This window comes from Melanaphis sacchari, unplaced genomic scaffold (genome assembly GCF_002803265.2).
Source record: "Melanaphis sacchari strain LSU unplaced genomic scaffold, SCAv2.0 Contig10_pilon_pilon, whole genome shotgun sequence".
Taxonomy (NCBI): Eukaryota; Metazoa; Arthropoda; class Insecta; order Hemiptera; family Aphididae; genus Melanaphis; species Melanaphis sacchari.
In genome coordinates, this window is record NW_020270420.1 from 3,404,551 (window position 1) to 3,425,446 (window position 20,896).

Genomic DNA, 20,896 nt, shown 5'->3' on the forward strand with positions numbered 1-20,896 from the left:
ATTAGATAATTAATTAATACCAATAATTACAAATTAATATATATCGATGTAATAGAGTTCATTGCCATTGTAATAACTGCGTTCATCAATTGATTATTGTTTATTACCCTCTTCACTCATAATTACGTTATAGCTAGAGTAACGACACTACAACAAGCCATTCATTATTTATTTTTCTATTATCTATTATAGCATGTACAAAGCAAAAAGTAGACAATAAGTCGTGGTTAGGATTACATATTATAAATAGATTCATCATATAGTATGTACACTATACAGTATACTGTCTATACTGATGTTAAAAATTAAAATCCTTTAAATTATAAAGCGGCATTTAATAATTTATAATATTTACTAATAATACTTTTATATACGTGAGTTTTATACTTGATGGTACAAGTTTAACTAAATATATTAGAAATCATAAAGATCTAACTGCAGTTTGTTAAAAAAAATTAATGCATTGTTTCTCAAATAACATGTAGTATTTTACGAGTTAATAATAAACCACGTCGTAATTAAATATTTATATAGGTATTTAAAACCAAAAATATTTTTAATGTGGTGACTGGTATTTAATTTTGTTATGTTTTATAGTAAATAATAATTATATTTTTTATTTATGTTTTATGTATAATGTACTTTAATACTGTATAGATAAATAAAAACATTCGACATTTGACTTGATGATTAATGGTTTTATTTATTCAACAAAAAGCATATAAGATGCTTACTTATTTTGATTTGTAAGAAACAAGTTTGCTCGTTTAAAAAAGTACAGCGTACAATGTTCAAAAATTAATTAATTAAATAATGATTACTATGTAGTGTGTATATAATAAATTGTATGATAAATAACAGTTTAGTATCTACATGCAATAATATTGCAGTATTTAAATGAAAAGTTGTAAATATTATTTTATTTTATTAATTTTAGATTCTGAGCAGAAAAGTGATGTATTTACTTTCAAATGTTAAGTTTTTTTAAAAATAAAAATCATCTTTGGCCTTTAGGTATAGTAAACATTTTCCAGTTAAAAACTTAAAAAAGGTTTCTGGTAGAAAAATGAATCTAGTTTATATAATTGAAGTCTTTTGACTTTCCTTTTTTACAACAAATTTTTTTTTAACAAATTTTTAAAAATTCGTTTTTAAGATAACATTTTTATTAGTTGATTTTTAATTTATAAATGACATTATTTTTATCTGAGAATAAAATTTTCAAACACTTAATACAATATTAGTTATAATCATGTTTAGATTTTATTTTCATCATTTAGTCTATTTGTTTATTTTATTTTATTTTTTTTTAATTGTTGAAAAATCACTAGATGAGGTACTTGAAAACTTGAAACATTGAAACATTTAACTTGGTAACAACGAGGGTGAAAATTTTAAAATTGAGTGTTGAGAACACTTCCGTAGGCCATATTTATTAACGGATACAATAAATTGACATTAAAATACTAAATACTAAAATTTGTCAAACAAAAATTAGTTTTTGATTTGACTAAGGTAATACATGTTAATAGATTTAATTATAAATTATTTTATTATTTTATTTTTCCAAACATAAATTTGTATAATAAATCATTTTTAATCATAAAAAATAAAACTTAATTTTTATTTTTATCATATTTGAAAAAAACATGTATTTTTTATACAGTTTTATGTACCTAATGGTTTTGATAACTAAAAAGTGAATTTATAGATATAATCATATTTAATTAAATATAAAAATAGTCAAGTTTAATTGTTATAATTGTAAATTTAGATGATAATTGTATTGGCTAAAAAAGAAAAGATACATTTTGGTCAAAAAGGAGACTGTCTGTGTGCCTAATAATGCTAATAAACTACGTATGTTTTCTTGACTTATACGATAGTTTATCGTGGCCACTGTTGCATTTATATTCTGCACCCGTTGAAAATAATTGCAGTGTAGATGTCCTATTAAATATGATTAGATGACACCGTCGCGATGACTAATCGAAATAACGATAAATAAATTTCGATACGGTTCAATATTTTATTAATCGTACTATATTTTATCCATTACGTTTTTGTTCGCTATAAAATATTATTACTTATTAGCTACAGTTTAACGTCGTGAAACGTTTTTTTCCACCATATTATATTATATTATATTATATAGATATATTATAGGTAGATATCGCTACTGTTATACTATAACGATTCGGATTTTATATTATGTTTCTATTTGTGTTACAGTAGAAATAGTGGTGTATTATAATATTGGTTACTGGCGTTTGATGAAAACCGTAAAACAATCGCTCAGAGATAACATATGTTTCAATATATTAAGGGACCTATGTTGGTGAGAATGACACATTAGTTGACTTCGTACTATACTAATATATTATATTATATTGGGAAAGCGACTGCGATGATATACAAAAGTACGTTGTCGAAACGAGATGAGCGTGATATATATATATATATCATTATTGTGTTGCCAAAATGCGGTAAGACGAAATGAAAAATCGTAAATGTTCATCATTTTGTGGACCAATTTTATGAGCGTTGGTGTGCTTTATAGAGCAATAATAAAGGTAAATTATAGTACACGGCAAGGAATAAATTATCGGGAGAGATGGAAGAGAAAGAGAACCTGATTATTTAACGGGTAATTTGATAAATTATCGCCAAAAATTATAAGATAATCAATAAAATACTTTTGTCACGGTTAAAAAAATTGGATAAAGGAAAAATTATATGTGGCAGTGAGACGTGCCGGGCAAATGATGTAGACTGACCCAACAGAATGACATATTGACATGCCTAATATAATAAGTTATACTTAAGTTATTAAATTGATAACTTGTAAGTAATGACTATATTGTAAATAATCCCAAAATATCTTGGTCTTGTTTTGTTTCATTTAAGCCACAGTTATTTTGTTTTTGACGTTAATTAACGTTTTTAAAGTCACAGAGTTCAAAGATTCAAAATGTTGGTACATTTTGCGCTCTCTATTGTTTTTTTTTTTTTTAATTTACGCAAAGCATAAGCACACTACGATAATGTATATCTACGTCCTCCCGTTATTATAGAATTGACTAATTCATAAGTTATAACTAATGGTCCTACAACTCTTATACATTCACAAATACAAAATCCAATCTTGATACATCACAATATATAACCATAAATTTAGATTTTTAAGTAAATTTTTGATAGTTTTTTATGGTTGTTTTTATATTCATATATGCTATATTATATGTGTAAGTACAACAATATAAAATATCCTCTATTTACAGTTAATTTTCTAAGAAGAATATGCTTATTTTTATTTAAATGTACAATCAAAACACTAAATTTTAGACGAAAATACGAAATATAATATGAAAAAACCATACATAACCATCAATAGCTTTTTGTTATAAATTAAACTTAAACAACGGAATAGGGAAGAATTACTCTATTTTATCTGACATCCAAATCATGTGGGTCTGTGAAGTTTGTTTATTATATTTAATAATAAAGATATGTTTTAAACTTGTAATACACACGCAGACCCATATTTAGATTTTTTCCACCCACTACCATAAAAAACTGTACACAGTATGTTCTTTGTGTACATATAACAAAAATATAAATGTTCTTAACTGTCACGAGTAATATTGCCTTATGAAAATGAAATACTAACCTAACCTGCTAATACACTGAAAGATATCTCGTTTTTTTTTTTTTAATGTATCACTTAGAAAAAAATTGGCCGCGGACCAATTTTCCGTTAAATACTGAAACACAGAAACATAATAATAATGCTCCTGATAATAATGTAATAAAATATAATATTATACCTACGGGTACAATACTGCGTAGTGAAAACTGATTATTATAATATTAATTGTACGTTAATATTATAATTTAACGGTTATCGCTACATGCCGGGCGATAATTTGACCGCGTGCGTTCTTTTTTCTACTCCGCGCCGCGCGCGCAAAATAAAATGTATTAACATTTACGAGTCTGAAGCACGTGATCCGAAGAGTGTACGATACCTATAACACTATTACAGCTGAGAAAAAAAAATAAAAAAAAATAATACATACTCCATAGTAGTACGTAATAAGCACTTGAGACGAGCTGTTTTTAGAGCCTCATTTCAGCGGAGACATATAATGCGGGATAAAACCAAACCTGCTACAAGTACGTTATCATAAAAACCATAATAAATTTGCATGATATTTTATCTTTCACGGAATCATAGCGGCTTTACGTGTTTGCAAGTACCGTGAGTTTAACGACGCATTTGTTTTCTTGCAAACGCACGTCATCGTCTTTTATTGCGTGGATGTCGAAGACAACCATCGTCGTGAGGAATTAGTCATCAAAACATGTGTATTAACTGACGACCGATTACATATACGTAGGTATTATATTTTGTAACTTGTATAGTTATACAGACGTCAGTCAGATAGTTGTCGTGCAGAATATATAGGTATCGCTACAATATATGCCACGGATTTGAAAAATCGTGATGATTTGTATACAAACATACGCATATGTGCAATTATTATTATTATGTTGTTTTTTGTATAGAATAAAACAGAGAAATGACGATAAAACGCATTTTGTACGAGGTGATGACGTATAGATGAGTATATTATAATAATATTAACGGACGAACAATGAATCCATCATAAATTCGTAACTACACATTACAGTACTATGATGTTATGTAATTGAGTCGTTTAGAATTGGTGAGATGACGATGTGCTTGTACAAAAAACTTCAAGCTAAGTATATGTTATACATGTATATACATAAATATTGGATAAAGATGATTAATGTAAAAAAACGTTCAGAGGTCGAATAATGATTTTTCAGACTATGTAAGTTGACTTATTATAGATAGGTTCAATAAGAACATGTTGTAAGTAAAGGTATATAATATGTGTATGTGTGTATAATAAGGTGCTTGAATTGCAAAAAAAAAAAAAATACCTATAATGATCACACAAATGTAGGTACTAAAAATTTATAACCTTCTAATGTAGTCTATAGTGCATAATATTACATATAATTTAGAAACATTTGATGCGATACGCTAAAAAAGTTATAAGATATGTAAAAAGAAGACAAAAGGTACTTTATACCACTACGCATTCATAGTTCAAGCTCTGCATATATTATTAATGCGCAAGAAAAGTCAAAGTTTGCTAGTAAAAGGGATTCAGAATAGTATGATGTATACAGGACATATTGAAACAAAAAAAAAAAAAAAAAACAATAATAATACGCATTGTTTAGTTAACCGTAATAACTTAGTACTACGTTCGATTTACATTATAAATTTATGACGGGGTAGGTACACAATTATGCTCGTCTACCACAAAATGCACAGAAATTTTTTTTCTATTTTACCTTTACTAATGTACTCTGTACGCACTATAGTTGATAGCTAATTCTAATTTCGTAGGATTTTTGTCTACGCAAAAGTTCCAGTCGTTCACCTATATTATATAATATTCCGGATATATTATATCGGATACACAATAATATTTACCTCTCCCTCTCATCAACACTGCCCAAAGCGAAGTTACGATAGTCATGTAATACACTAAGCGATTTTTATTCGAGTAGCGGTGGTCCAACATCTTATGATAGGTCGTGATTACACACGATTTCGTTACGTCCGTCTACCAACCAGTAGTGTCAGATGCCCGGAAAATCGTGACTGGCCCTGTGGAAGGACGAGATGATCGTTATAACAATTTTCTTGACGCATACTGCACACACACATACGGATGGATCGCAAACCATAATGCAAAACAAAAGCTTGTGTAAATACGTTTATATATTATTATATTATATAGCTAACAATTCGATTTAAACAACACGATAACGATAATTTGGCAAGTTTGGGTGTATATTTTGGTTATGCATACGCAATAGTAAACAGTCAAGTCACGACGTAAACATAAACTACCTCCTTTAAAGGGTTTAATTGATTTTTAATAGATTTAAAATTAAAATTAAATTATACGTACATGACTGTTTTCTGGCTACGGTGTGAAACAGCTGGTGTCTACGGATATTTTTGTAATCTATTGTTAAATATTTTAACCTAAACTATGTTAAAAACAAATATGTAGAATATGAGTATGTATATGAACATTTTTTTCCATGAATACATTTTATATTCTTGATTATTATATAGTACCTAATTAAAAAGAATCGTAATGTAAAAATAAAAATATTTGTTTGAAATTATATGCTTAATAAGCAATAATAAGTTGGATAATATTTTTTAGATGTCATATAATTTATTATATCCATATGTTAGTGTTAACATGACCAGAATCAAAATCAAAATTTTAAGATTTTCAATTTCGTATAATATTATTATAAATTATAGAATATTAAATTACCAAAAGAGCCTATTTTACATAAAAAGATGATTTGGATGTATGCATCCAAGCTATATACACAAGCTTTGGAAAAAATAGTATTATTTAATGTTTTACTTTTAATATTAAAAGAAAATTCAACAGGATTGAAATTTTCTGTGTAAAAAATATTTGTTTAAAGACATTTGATTCAATTATATTAAGTATTAAAATTAATAATTATTATATGATTGTATTGAACAAAATTATACGAAAACCTAAAGTTGAAAACATTATAGGCTGAAGTTATTTTTTTAGCTAATAACTTACAACAAATAATATATATATTTATATATAATTGATCATAAAAATTAATATTATTTAAGATTTACCTTGAAACCTGTTGAGTTGACCTTGAATTCTTTTATTGATTAATTTGTATAAAAGACGTTACACAACAATAATATAGTTAATTTATAAATCGTATTCATTATAGATCGCTAATAATTTTTTTCCAATTTTCATAACTCCGAAGTACAATAATGTATTAATAAGTCATATAATATAAGTATTATAATATATAATACGTACAAAAATCAGTGCAAGATTAATTTATATTAATTTAAAATATTTTTTCACCGTGTTTTGAATGTAATTATAATTTATATATGTATGAAAATTATTCAAAATATGTATAGGTATAACACTGTCTTATGGTCAAACCACTTGAATGTCTTGACAGAGTATCCAATCCAGCAAAATTAATTTCATGTTATGGTTTCCTTATAAAAAAAAAAAATTAAAATATTGGCCATTGATCAATTAATTATTGCAAGCAAAGGTAAGTATAAATTATGTACATCTAATCCTACATTAATAAAGTATGTACGAGGATTTCAAAAGTATTTATGTTGACGATGTTTTATGGACACATTATAATACTTAAGAAATTTTGTCTTAAAAGTAAATATGAAAAAAATTGAAGGTGACCGATATATAATATATATTAATTTATTACATACAAGTGCATGACCTGATTAAGCATAATAATAGCTTATCGAGAAAACATATTGACAATTGTATTGTTAACGATATATATTTTGATTATCACAGCTGACCGGTGTGCGACATATTAAGAGATTTGCATTTGTACTCCGACAATGACAAATAAAGTTTCGTCGTAGATAATAAATTCATAATTAATTTCATCCATTGTAGTCGCATTTGTAGTTTCACAACCAATATTCTTATCTTCTTTTCTCTCGGTACACAATAAAATAGACGATATTTTTTTTTACTTCTACCGTCTAGGTAGCTGGTACAAGAATATAGGTAGGTACATTGTTCTGGCGCACAATGAAAAACCAATTTAGTAGACTTCAATAATCTATTTGAACTCGTGGATAAACAACAAATATGAATATTCTATCAAGAATTCGATTGCGAATGGGAAACTTTCAGTTTTTGACTACAAATTCAACATAACTTGCTATATTTTAAAACATCAAAAGTATAAAAATAACAATATAATAACAAATCCGTCGAGATACGATGATAGCTATATTGTCCTACTTTCGTCATGTCTGCTGCTCCATCAATAAATACAGGCCTAATCTACACACTGTCGAATTGCACCAGTCAAACATTTTCTGAACCATTTCTAAAACGTGTCGTATATTTTTTATGTAAAATGAACATTTTTCTGGCAAAAACTAACGGGGCATTAATATTTAATAGTAATATACACAGAATTCAAGCGTTCACTAACAATTTTGTGCCACTTTGACTAAAGGTTAAAGTGGAGAAACCGATCGAACTTATAGCTGACATATATTATGTAAAATATATTTATTAGAATCTATAGTATGCGCTGCATAATGCATTATCACAACGTACGCGGCAAAAGATGGTTTCGAAACAAAGGCACCAAAACCACTTATTAATAAATTAAAATAAATTAAAATCGTTGTCGTTTAGGCATTATACTAAACATACCACGTTTAACTAGAGTTTGGGAGTTGAGAATTGAAATAATATCATCCAGTCAGTCTACGTGCAAATATGTACGTATATATCCGGTGCCGACGGCTCGTGAGTAATTCACTAATGTGATTGGACTCGATTAACCAAATATGGCCAGAAATATCGTAAGAATACTAAATTATCATGTATATATATTGTGTCATACATTATACATAAGTAATTTTATATAGCATATATATAACAATTTATTAAACGTATTGTATAATTTACAAGATGATTTTTTTAAAGGTAAATATCTTGTTAAATACCATTATTTTTGGAAATATTTTTATAACTTATAGTATTTAAAGTTTAGATGAGTGAAGTAATGCGGCATTGGGGTTTAGAGGTACCCACTAGATATCTGTCTACCACTTCGCTCAATTTAACTTAAAATGCTTATTAGCTAAATCAATTAATGAATTAAAAATCTTTAAACATTCAATTTTTAAGTATTATAATCCTCGAATTTTGATTAAAAATAAGAAATTAAAACTGTATATTGCAATGCGAATAGTAATACAAAAAATAAAAATGACTATAATAAAAACTATGACCAAAAAAAATAAAAAAATACTAACTTAATAATGGTGATTAGAAAAGCTGTTGAGATTGTCGAGTATTATGGTGACATTGTAGAGGTAGAATTTGTAATGAATAAAAACAATGGAAGTAAGACGGAAACAAAAATGGTCAAATTTGACTTAGATTTTTAGTAGAGAGAAAAGTTATAAGGATAATATTTTAAAAATGATATACACTGAGGAGGTAATGACTAAATTTTAAACAAGAGATAGATTATATTTTTTATTCCACTAATTTATAATAGATGAACCACTGTCAGAGTCAGGTAAGATGAAATAATTTTACAATTAGAATCGAGTTTTTCAAACGAAAGTTTCTTAAGTTTTGAAATACTTAACGAATAATAAGGAAATTTAATCGATTTATAAAATATAAATTCCATTAATCAGGAACATCAAACTCATCGAACTTTTGTAAACTATTCAGTGCGCATGCCACGTTCACCATCATATCGCATTATATTCATTCATCTAATACATTCAATATCCGTCGACGATCGCGTAGTTTGTACATAATATAATATGTTTATAGTTGTCAAACAAATTACTTTCATAATATATATTGTACACAATAATATAGCGATGAAAAAAATGCACCAAATAAGTATTTATTTTCTTTCTCCTACAGCCAAACAGTCGATAGTATATAATGGTCGAAAATGTGGTCTCGATTTAACGGCATTAATGCTAAATGATTCCCTTCTTTTATTTTAATAGACGTCGAAAAATACGATACGCTTGCTTATATTATAATATCAATAATAATTGAAAATATTCTTATATGCACATTTTATATATTGCAGTGTGCGTCGAAAGATGTGTATGTTTCCAATCAAAATTAACATTTAAACGGTCGTTGCAATTGTACATAAGTACCCGATATACAATGTTTACTCGATTGATATTATTACTATTATCTATCGCGCAACAATGCGCATTATATACAATATTTGTTTAATATGAGCAATGCGAGTTTAGGTCGTTTCGAAACGTTTAGGTGCGGCATGTAACGAAACAACAATATAGGTAATATACCTATTACCTATATGTATACCTGTATTTATGGGATAAATAAAATTCAATTCCATTGTTTTTATTATATTAGTGTTATTTAATACTGTAGTAACTATTTTATTTTTCAAAATGTTTATAAATATAGATTAAACAAATTTAACTTGTTTCGTGTATAATATTAATTTTTATCAATATGAATTATTTAAATATATGTATGTTTCATCGATTAGTTTTTATCAAATTATGTCTGATGCAAAAAAGAATTACTAACAAATACAAAATTATTGTTTGTTATCTGCACGAAGATAGTATTATTATTATAGTAAAGTGATGTATATAAATTGCATGGCTAAGAATTAGCTAGTTGAGTTGTCAATTACGAAATTTAAAAATATAAAATATTTATTATGTTTCCATATTTGACTCGATATCACAATAATACCCACTTGTATTAATGGTGTGCGGTTTATTTTCTTCAACAATTTCTTTAAATATGTATGCCTAGAGGTATGTGATGGTATGCATCTGACTGACCGTGGCTCGGAATAATATGCAACTGGAATTATTCATCATCATCATCATTATTAAATATTATATTTAAACTTCGATTGCGAAACAGACGCAAGGTGAGAAACAATGGATGTTTGAAAATAAATGCATGGCGCGTAAACATATCATAATCTTGGTCGTATACTGCTGTATGGCGTAAATAAAACGCCAAATGGAAACAGTATCTTGCATTATTGCGTAGGTACTTTATGTGTGTATATGTATTATGTATATGACGAACTCTTATTGCGTACTGAATCAGGTGCAGAACATTTTAATCTACAATAATATGTTTTCATTAATAATACCATAGATCTCTGTTTCGGTCTAAAAATAAATATATTCACAACAACTCAATTTAAATTTCAACAATTGGCGAGGAAATCGCCGTAAAATCAATACATTTCCGGCACTTCACCAAGAATCTAAAAAATCGAAAACATCTATACTCACTATGTTTTTATTGTCATATGCGTAGGTATATTTAATATATTGTTGTAAAGTAGTTATTGTTATTGTTACACCTATATATTGTAAATTATGAAAGGTGTAATGTTATTGTTTTTTTTTTCGTTCGTAAGTATAGCTTGACGGTCAATGTTATTATAAATAACTTGTTTAATTTTAAACTTAACTAAAAAGAGTGGGTAAGGGATTATAATAAGAAGATTGTAGCTAGACAATTTGGTCAATGTATATTTCGGCATAAACAGTTTAAAAATTTAAATGACTTTTCGACTAAATCACCTCTGTACAACATCCAATGATCTTTGTCAGAGAAGTGGTGTATTTCAAATACCTGCCACCTGGCCATTAAAACCTTTGTATGAATTGTTATATCTTTAAAGAATATAATTCACTATAGAATATTATACGAATAATAGATCAAGTATGTTAAAATAAACCGAACACTTTAAGAATCGAAGACAGTCAAAATAAAGACGAAAGAGAGCATATAACTAACACATTGAAATATCGAAATCAACACGGACTCTTAGAGTTACTGCAGGCTTTTTGTTATATTGAATTATTTATCTACACCTATTTTTTAACATTTTAAATTATTAATTTTTTCAAATTCTTAATCAGAGTTGTAGGTACAGAAATTTATTAATACAAAAAATATAATTATTTGATGCATTATGTACCGTCTATACAGTTCAACTTGTATAACTTGTAAAAACTATTAAGGGAAATATTTTGAAGGATTTTAGTAGTTAAAGGTATAAATTATTAAAAATTAAGGCATTTATATTGAATAAAATGAAAGAATTTTTTAGTAATGTTCTGATTTTTGAAATAGTCAAACAATTAATAAGTAGCTGTGTACAAAAGTTGCATCAACAGTTTATAGAAAAGAATACCAAAGGACTATATTTACGTCTCAAAAAAATATAGATTGTATAAAGACAAACGTTCCACTGAACGTTTTTTCGATACAGACACGGAATAGTTAACGCACATAATAATTATTTTATTCTGGCTGTAGTTGATTATGCAATTTATGATTTAGAACTTTAATATAAAATAATTCATGCTATTTAAGCGTTGTACTCCTCAAAAACGAATTTTTACGCCGAATTCACGGATCTGCCAAAGTCAATGTAGTACCTATAATTTCCACAAATTGGTTATTTTTTATCGTCAAATTATTATTGGTTTTTTCCACGAAAACCACTGTTTCGATATGTATAAATAATAGAAATTTACAATTCCATACTAATCTGTAGATATGTAAAAGGGTAATGCCAATGCATCAATAAAATTTAAAATGTATCCAAATCTGATTGTACGGAACACCGCAGTAAAACAACTTAAAATTTCGAAATGAGCATTAGTTCAAATTTTGACGTTTTTCGTATTTATTATGTTTAACAGAAGTAGACTGTATAGGTAATGTTACATGCTTCACCTGCGGTGCAAATACATCCTTACTCATAAACATATCGTATATATAAAATTATGTTTAACTCTTGGCTCTTATTACGTCGTTATGGTGAGTTGACATGATTGTACTGTGTTCGCGGTGACTACGGGTGGTGGTAATTACTGATTTTTCCATTTTTTCTTCCTCGTCCGTGTGTTCGATGTATAAATAACAAATGTGAATTTTTCTGCTTCGGTCTGTAGAATATCTAGGTCTCATATATTTTTTGATTATGTGCACTTAAATTATACACAGTGATGTGAGAAAATTCGTTTTTCACGACCTACTTTTAGTTTCAATATACTAAACAGTATAATAGTTTGCCAGTTTGGGAGCATTTCAACTTCAGATTAGTTTCGGTAGTAGGTAGTCCACAGGACAAACACATTAATAGGTAATGCGTGTTTACTCGGAGTGCTTCAGTTTTTCTAGACAAATGTGCTTAAGTCATTAGTCATCACTCATTTACTCATAGTTCAATTGCATCATATTTTACATAATCATGTGAACAAGTACCTATTTGTCTTTTTTTGGTATACAAAAATATTAATAAACTAATAGATCTTGCGAACGGATCAAATACAAAAATCAAATATATACTTATAAGTTTTTTAATTATTAAGTAACAGCCATAATTAGTAAAGTTAATTCAATTTTATTTAAGTATTATTTATGTGTTAAATGTTATGACATTTGATTTTCTTTACGTATACTTTATCAAGCATACTTCCCTAATTTTTTCCTATAATCACATAAATTAATTAAAATTTTCATTTTTAAAAATTTTAAGTATACTTAAAGAGTTATATTCTCAAATAATTATAACTCCCAAATTATCTTCCAACCCTACAAAATTAAATAATTCAAAAATGATTCGTTCAAATTTCGATTTAGCTATATCAAAAATTAAATTTGATTAATAATTTACAAAAAAGGATGATTGTAATTTAATAAAAAAAATAAACAAGTATCGCCAGAATTATTAACCTATTTTGACGAAATTATTATCGAGTATCTATAACATTTTTCTTTAATTCTGACCTGATTATACTTCTTTATTTATTGAAATGTATACTGAACGTCATGTTCTTAAATAACTGTTTGTTAAATTTTTCATAAATGATAATATAATATTACAACTTAGACTGTGGTGCTATTATATATATTGAGTAAATTTAATTCATGATTATTGTTGATATTAATTATTAAAATTATTAACATAATATATTCCTATCCAATATTTTAGTGGACATTTAAATATAAGTAATCTATAGAGAATAATTTATAATAATTAATAAAGAAAATTAACGGCTATTTCGATATTTTATTTGGTTATACATATATATTAACTTTCATAATTTACTGTACTGTAAGATGTAAAAAAATGAGAAAAAGATCTTATGCTAAAAACTTTTCAAATAAATTGAGAATTAATTTTGAGAGCATATTACATAACTATACAGGAGGTATCTTTTTAGAAAAATAAACTGATAAAATATACAATGTTTTTAGTTTTAAATAGGTATCCATAAAAAGATATTTGGGTAAATAAAATAAAACATTTTTTATAAATGTCTGGTAGAATTAATTTATACTTTAAAATATGATTCTAATCAGGGAAAGTTAACTCAGGTAATGCATTTTTGAAAAATTAAAGTCCCAGTCAATAAATTAAAACTTTTCAAGTATTTTTTAAATCACTTTGTTTTAATTTTTTTTTAATTTATAAATAACAATATTTAGACTTGCGAATAAAATAAATAACATATTATCATATACCTTTTACATGTGACTGCAACATGGGTACCGTCATTAACCTAATAATAACAACGCAAGTCCCATGAAGTTAAACGTAACTGCTAATATGTATTGAATTATTCCACCACGTTAATACGTTCAATACAAATGCAAAATATTAAGAGTGTCATATGGCTAGCAAAATATAATAATATGATTTAATATCACATTAAATATAAATCATCTATAAGAGCGATTGACGTTAAAGCATTTGTCAGTGCAGTCGCCAATACTCGTATCATTCCGCTCAATGGGTAGGGAGGATATGAAACCGTACAAAATAATTTTCCGGCTATGGACCAGTTAAAGCGACTATAATATAATTTTAGTATACATTCAATAATATTTCACTAATTTTATTTTTTAGAGATCAACGGACTACTCGCGCTAATATTTTTACTAAAACGAATTCAGTTATATTAAAGCGTTGCAAAAATGTAGGCGAGGGATATTAAATATTGTCTATTTTTTCCGCATGCGAGTTTAGAAAAATGGATAAAATATTAATTTCTTCAACAATTTAACATGGTTTTTTAAAAACACTGGCATATTTTTAAAATTAAAACACAAATTTCTGTTGAAAATTTGAAGTATTACTTTTAGATACCATATACTTAAAAACTTAATTTATGGCATGTTAAAGATTTTATTATATTTAAAATAACTTATGGTATCCAACTGATTTACAACAAACATAATTCACAACATCGGCGTTGACTTTTAGATTTTAGCACGGGAGAAAATAAGAACTTAAACTGTATAAGGATATTATTCCAATTTTCTTCAATAAAATCATCCGAGTAGATACAGACGTACAGTCGTTTTTAGATAGATTGGCAGTGCGATAACAGAAAACCAGGGAAAACCATCATCAGTAGGTACTTTAATAATTAATATAGGTAGTTATACAGGTATATATAATTATGTTTATTTACTTATAAAGCCATAATTGTGATATTATTTTATCTCTAGTCATATTTAAACAATAAGTTGTTTTGATAACATTTCCATGTCAAAGCTCATTAGCTAAAAATGCTTTAATAATAATCAAGTAGTTTTTATACACAAAAGCAAAGTACTATTTTCACGTTTTACATTTGTTATAATTGAAATATGGGGACGATACTCCTCTTAAAATCAAAGTACGAAGGCGATTGTCTTCGTTGATCCCGTGAAGTCGGCGCCTATATCTGTATTAATGCATTATAAATAACCTTAAGTTAAAATTATCATATTTCTAAGAAATACATGTAACAATGTTTATTATGATTTTTTATTTATACATCCCATTTTAAATATTTTGATGGTTATTCGCATATCTTACACTTACAAATTTGATTATTATAATTTAATTACATAATAATTTGTTTTCTAGAGTATGTCACGTATCACTTGATACACATGCGCATCTCATTTTCACGTCACACGATACAAGTATTATGACTGGATTAAAAGGAATACATAAAATATCGCACTCATTGTTGGATTGTGGCTTGTGTGGGTAACGCATGTGGATTATAACTTATAATCAATCGATAAAAATTATTATTATAAATATATGTTCAAACAATTATTCTGATTACAACAACGATTTTAATGTCTTTATCAAAGACACAAGGTATGTCGCACGATAGTATGTGCGTCATATCGATGATTTTTAATAAATACGAGAAGTACAATACCGTTCCGGCGTTACGTTGATTAACGCACAGAAATCACTAAATTTTCATAGTAATATTTTTACACGAGAATTCGTTTAATTTCACTTTTTTCACGTTTGATTGTTTCCCGGATTTACGAGAAACAACACGAAATTACGATAAACGGTAAAAATATTCGCTGCACTTCACGGACTCGTAAATCCGTATACCAACTTTGGCAATATAGTTAGGAATTTTTTTCCTTCATATTTTTCAATTCTCGAATTTTCGAAGTCTATTATTTCATCATCTTTGTTACTTCTTCGTGGTGATTTTTTGTATATATTAATTTACTCGAGTAATTTTGGGTTGCACACAAACTATAAATTTGTCGTGTTTATTTTTGTATGACTGTGAAACACGTGTTTTTTTCACTTTTTTCTTTTTTGTTTAAACCGTCCAATCTTCAGCGTTCGAAGAGTTACGGCCACAACGTGTAAGTGTATAACATTATCTATAACAATATGGCCGAAGATGATAATAATATAGTATTTTATTGTTGCGTATATGATAATATTTTTTATCATAAAAAATTGTTTTTACTTTTATTTTTTCTCATTGTTTACCATATAATTTTACGCGTTAACATCAAAATCGCGTTTGTGCGCTGTCGGAGATTTTCGCGTTTTGTAAACAGTAGCGTTGAAAATAACGATTTTTTAACAATAATATAAAGACATCGTGAGAAATCGATAAAAACTAGGAAAAATACCTGACGAGTTCATAAATCGGATTAATCGTCAAAATCGATTATTCGTAACAGCTAATGACTATAATATACCTAAGCAGGCACACAATATTATTAGGTTAAATATTATTTTAATGGTTATAGAAATATTGATTATCTTTAATGTTTCAAATAATAAAATTACGCACAAATGAACAAACCACAAGGTCGTATTGACGGTTTGGAAAGCGAAAATCCTGTTAAATCATAACTGAAAAAGAAAATGTAGATCACTATTTTAAAGTGGCAACCGACAAATGACGAAACACATATTATTATGTTATTGATTAACGAATTCGATCAGTGTTTAAAATGTTTAAATACATGTACAAATTGCATAATTTTAAATGTATAATGTCATGGTGACTGACCATCTAGTCCTAGTTTAGAGTCAATAAGCCTAGTGTTTAATAATGACACAATTGAATAAATATTATAAAATTAAAATAATAAATATGATTGTATAGAAACGCATATTATACCTAACAATGTAAAATGTCTAACACAAATGTATTGATAAATATTATGATATACATAATATTATGGATGTATATATTATGTACACAATTGATTATTTTTATTTATTTATAGGTTATACAAATACATTTTTATAAACGAAATAAATATTTCTTCAAAAAATAATATTATGACACATTTACTTGATTTTAGTGTATTATTTAAAAATACCAAGTCCTTTAAAAATATACTATTTTTCAAACACTGACCAAGAATAATATTCTATTCTATGATATTTATAATTTTGTTGTGTTCAATGGTAAACCGATTTCAGGTATTTGTTTTTTTTAAATATTAAATTTGTTTATTTTAGTATACTTATTTTATTTAGTATTGGTAAAGATAGAGTCTACGATAGCCCACAAAAATATACTAATAATAAAATAACAAAAAATAATAAAAAAAACTAATAATAATGATTTTTAATGTAGATATATATTATACTTATATGCAATAACAATCTTATATCTTATTATGATTATATAATATTAAACAATTTTGATTAATCTAAAATTAAAATGTTACTATTTAAACTGTAAGACGTGTATTTTTTTTTTATTGTGAATAAATTAGATAATGTATAGTTACATAAAAACTTACCTATTAAAGATTTTGTAATATTATGCGGTAAATTTGTAATTATGGTTAAAATATAAGAAATTTTGAATTAAATTGCACACAATTATATTAATATTAATGAAGAATTACTTTTTAAGGTTTCAATTAAGCTACTTTAAATTTATAAGTAATACATCTTTAGTAGTCATAATATTTTTATTAAGAAGCCACATATTTTATCAATTTAATTATACATAGCTTAAATTTATAAAACAAAATCAAAATACTTAATTTACGAATATAATTATACTAATCTTACAATTGAAGAATGTATGAAGTAAAAATAGTTAAAATGTTTATAGTTGTAGTACTACTACAAAAAAGGTGTAATTTAATGATAAAACAATATTATAATAGTATATATTACATATACTTTTTAAACTAGGACAACTAGATACTAAAAAAACTTTAGAAATGTATCTTAAAAATAAATTGAATGTGTCCCCCTAAAAAAATTTGTAATCATTGTTTCTTTATGTATAAAATAATACAATTATTATCAAGCCAGTTTTATAATAAGCTATGATATTATATTTATAGAAAAAAATATGAACATAGTCAAATCAAATAGCTCATGTCAGAAAACGATTAGATAAAAATTATATTAATTTCAGTAAACGTGCGTATGATTTTCCAGCAATTATATAATTGAGAAATAACGAAGTAAAGTTCCAATGAAATTTAAGATAAAATGAGTATCCATAATTTTAAACAAGTCAATATAAAATAACTATATTTGCTACGGTAAATTGCATACCAATAGGTAATACAGCCATTCATTCCAAATACTTATATAAAGTAGCCAGTAGGTATCTATGTTACTCGAGTATAGTTCAAGAACTCTGATTATTATTAATTAAAATAATTAATGGTCAGTATAAAACACAATACCAAGTTTTCATCTACACACGATTTCATGAAGATGATCATTACTAAAGGTGTTATATTTATATTTATATTTATTTATTAACGGGCGAACTATTTACAGCAATTTAGCACAAAACAATAATAATTAAGATACATATAAAAGTTTAACATGATAATAATTCAATAAAAGTAATAATAACAATACTAAAAAAATTTCAATATTAAAATATATTATGATAAATGATACTCTCTTTAACTAACCGCATCATGCGATCAATAGGATTATTTTTGCCATAATTGGTAGTATGCGTAGGAACTAAGAATGGGACATGGTGTCGAATAGTGCGAGAAGGGACCTTAAAATTGACCAATGCAAAAAGTGAGGGAGCATGTTATGTTGAAATAAAACAGTAAAAACAATACACATTAATATTTCATAGATTTGATTTGTGTAAATTATGGTTTCTCAAAATCATAGAATAATCATTAAACAGTTTTATGAAAAATATATACGAATAGTATATTAGTGTATTATTGAAAATATAAACACGATTGCACACGTACACGCGTGTTTTATGTAGGTACACAACATAATGTATGTATACATACATGGACGATATATCGACGTACTACCATTATGATGTATATATTATATAGACATCTAGCGCAATTGACGCATCACGAAAAATTACAATAATTCTGTGTGTAATCACTAGAAAATGTTTGATTATCTATTTCAATTAAATACTAGATGAACGCGAGGTATTTTTTTACTTAATTTATATATGAAACCTTATTACTCATTTACGGTTGATGAGTAATATCGCTCGTCACAAATGTATTGAACGAAAACACTCCACCCTAATTTTTTTTGTGTTCACGTGGGTCATCACACACTTGTAATGATATACCGTATAAGAAAAAACAACATCAACAACGACGATGTCGCCGGAATGTAAAAAACCGGCCTAGACTTTGATTCCTATTTAAAAAATCCCCTTTCTGTGTACACCCACCCGAAAAATCAGACGGTGAGTAATGCTCATTGGTGTGTTATAATACCAAAAACGAGTATATCTAAAATTTACATTAAGTATATACCTACACATGATAGCCATTTGAACTGAGATCAAGCCGATATATCTTTATTCGTTCAGACGACTTTAAATTTTTGTTTACGCTATAAACAATACGATTATACGTTGGTCTCGTTTTGTCATAATTTCTATGTATAATATATTTTATTAGGTACCTACCCTAACAACGTACACTCACTTTAAACCAATACACATATAATAAATAATATATTGTTTTAATACTATACATTACGTATAATATACCACGATCATCGTGTAGTTGTAGTATTATCGTATCTAAATAATTTTTAAACTTAAAAATAAAAAAACCAAAAAATTGTATTATGATGGTTTATATAAAAAAAAAATCTTTAAAATTGGTAGGCGTTATGACGATGAATAACGGTCTATGTTGAATTAATTATCACACGTAGATACATAACTGATCGAGTTCTTGCTTTAGGTTATATGATGTGTGACAACCGAAATTCGGCCACGGCGACGAACAAAACCATTGTCCACTGTCGCAGTAGTCTCATTGGATACGGTCACGTATCAATGTGTTCAACGCTGTCCATCCCGTCATCCCCAAGAACTTCTATATAGGTACAGTAAAATCTTAAGCGGAAAGTGCAGTGTTCTGTAGACCCAGACAACAGCTAGACATTTATTATTTCTAAGCGTTAAGTAATTTTCCGGATGATGGGTAAAATTGTATGTATAAGTTGAATGTTGAGTGACTATCAAAATCAAAAGGGAGTATGTAAATCAATAACGATATACGTTTTCGATTTATTTTCTGTGCAAAATTATTATAATGAGCATAAAAATTAAAAGTCAACTAGAATTAATTATAAACAAAAATCAAGTAACTGTCCTACCAATACAAAGGCCTGTGAAAACAATTAAAAATTCATTAAATAAATAATTCATATTTTCTCACATAAGTCACATGTTATAAGTACGTGACATTGGACTTCGAATAATTCAAGTATGAGCTGTTTTAAATATTAGATATACATGACACAATAATAATATTAGTTTTATTACATCAAGTAATTTAGTTGGACCGAAAATGCATACTGTAATAATTTATAGATATGATTGTTTTTCAAATACAAAATTGCTCAAGATTTAAAT

The 20,896-nt window shown here is 26.7% G+C and overlaps 1 protein-coding gene across 3 annotated transcripts in view; it reads right to left on the reverse strand.

The window, feature by feature from the left end:
• Positions 1 to 20,896, reverse strand: part of LOC112603638 (rho GTPase-activating protein conundrum) — a 63,090-nt gene that overhangs the window by 30,475 nt on the left and 11,719 nt on the right. The window contains exon 2 of one of the 3 annotated variants that reach the window (XM_025352320.1): positions 5,537 to 5,713. The exons of the other annotated variants lie outside the window; for them this stretch is intronic. The gene's annotated coding sequence lies outside the window, so the exon portion shown is untranslated. The remainder of the gene's footprint in view (positions 1 to 5,536; positions 5,714 to 20,896) is intronic. 3 annotated transcript variants of the gene reach the window in all.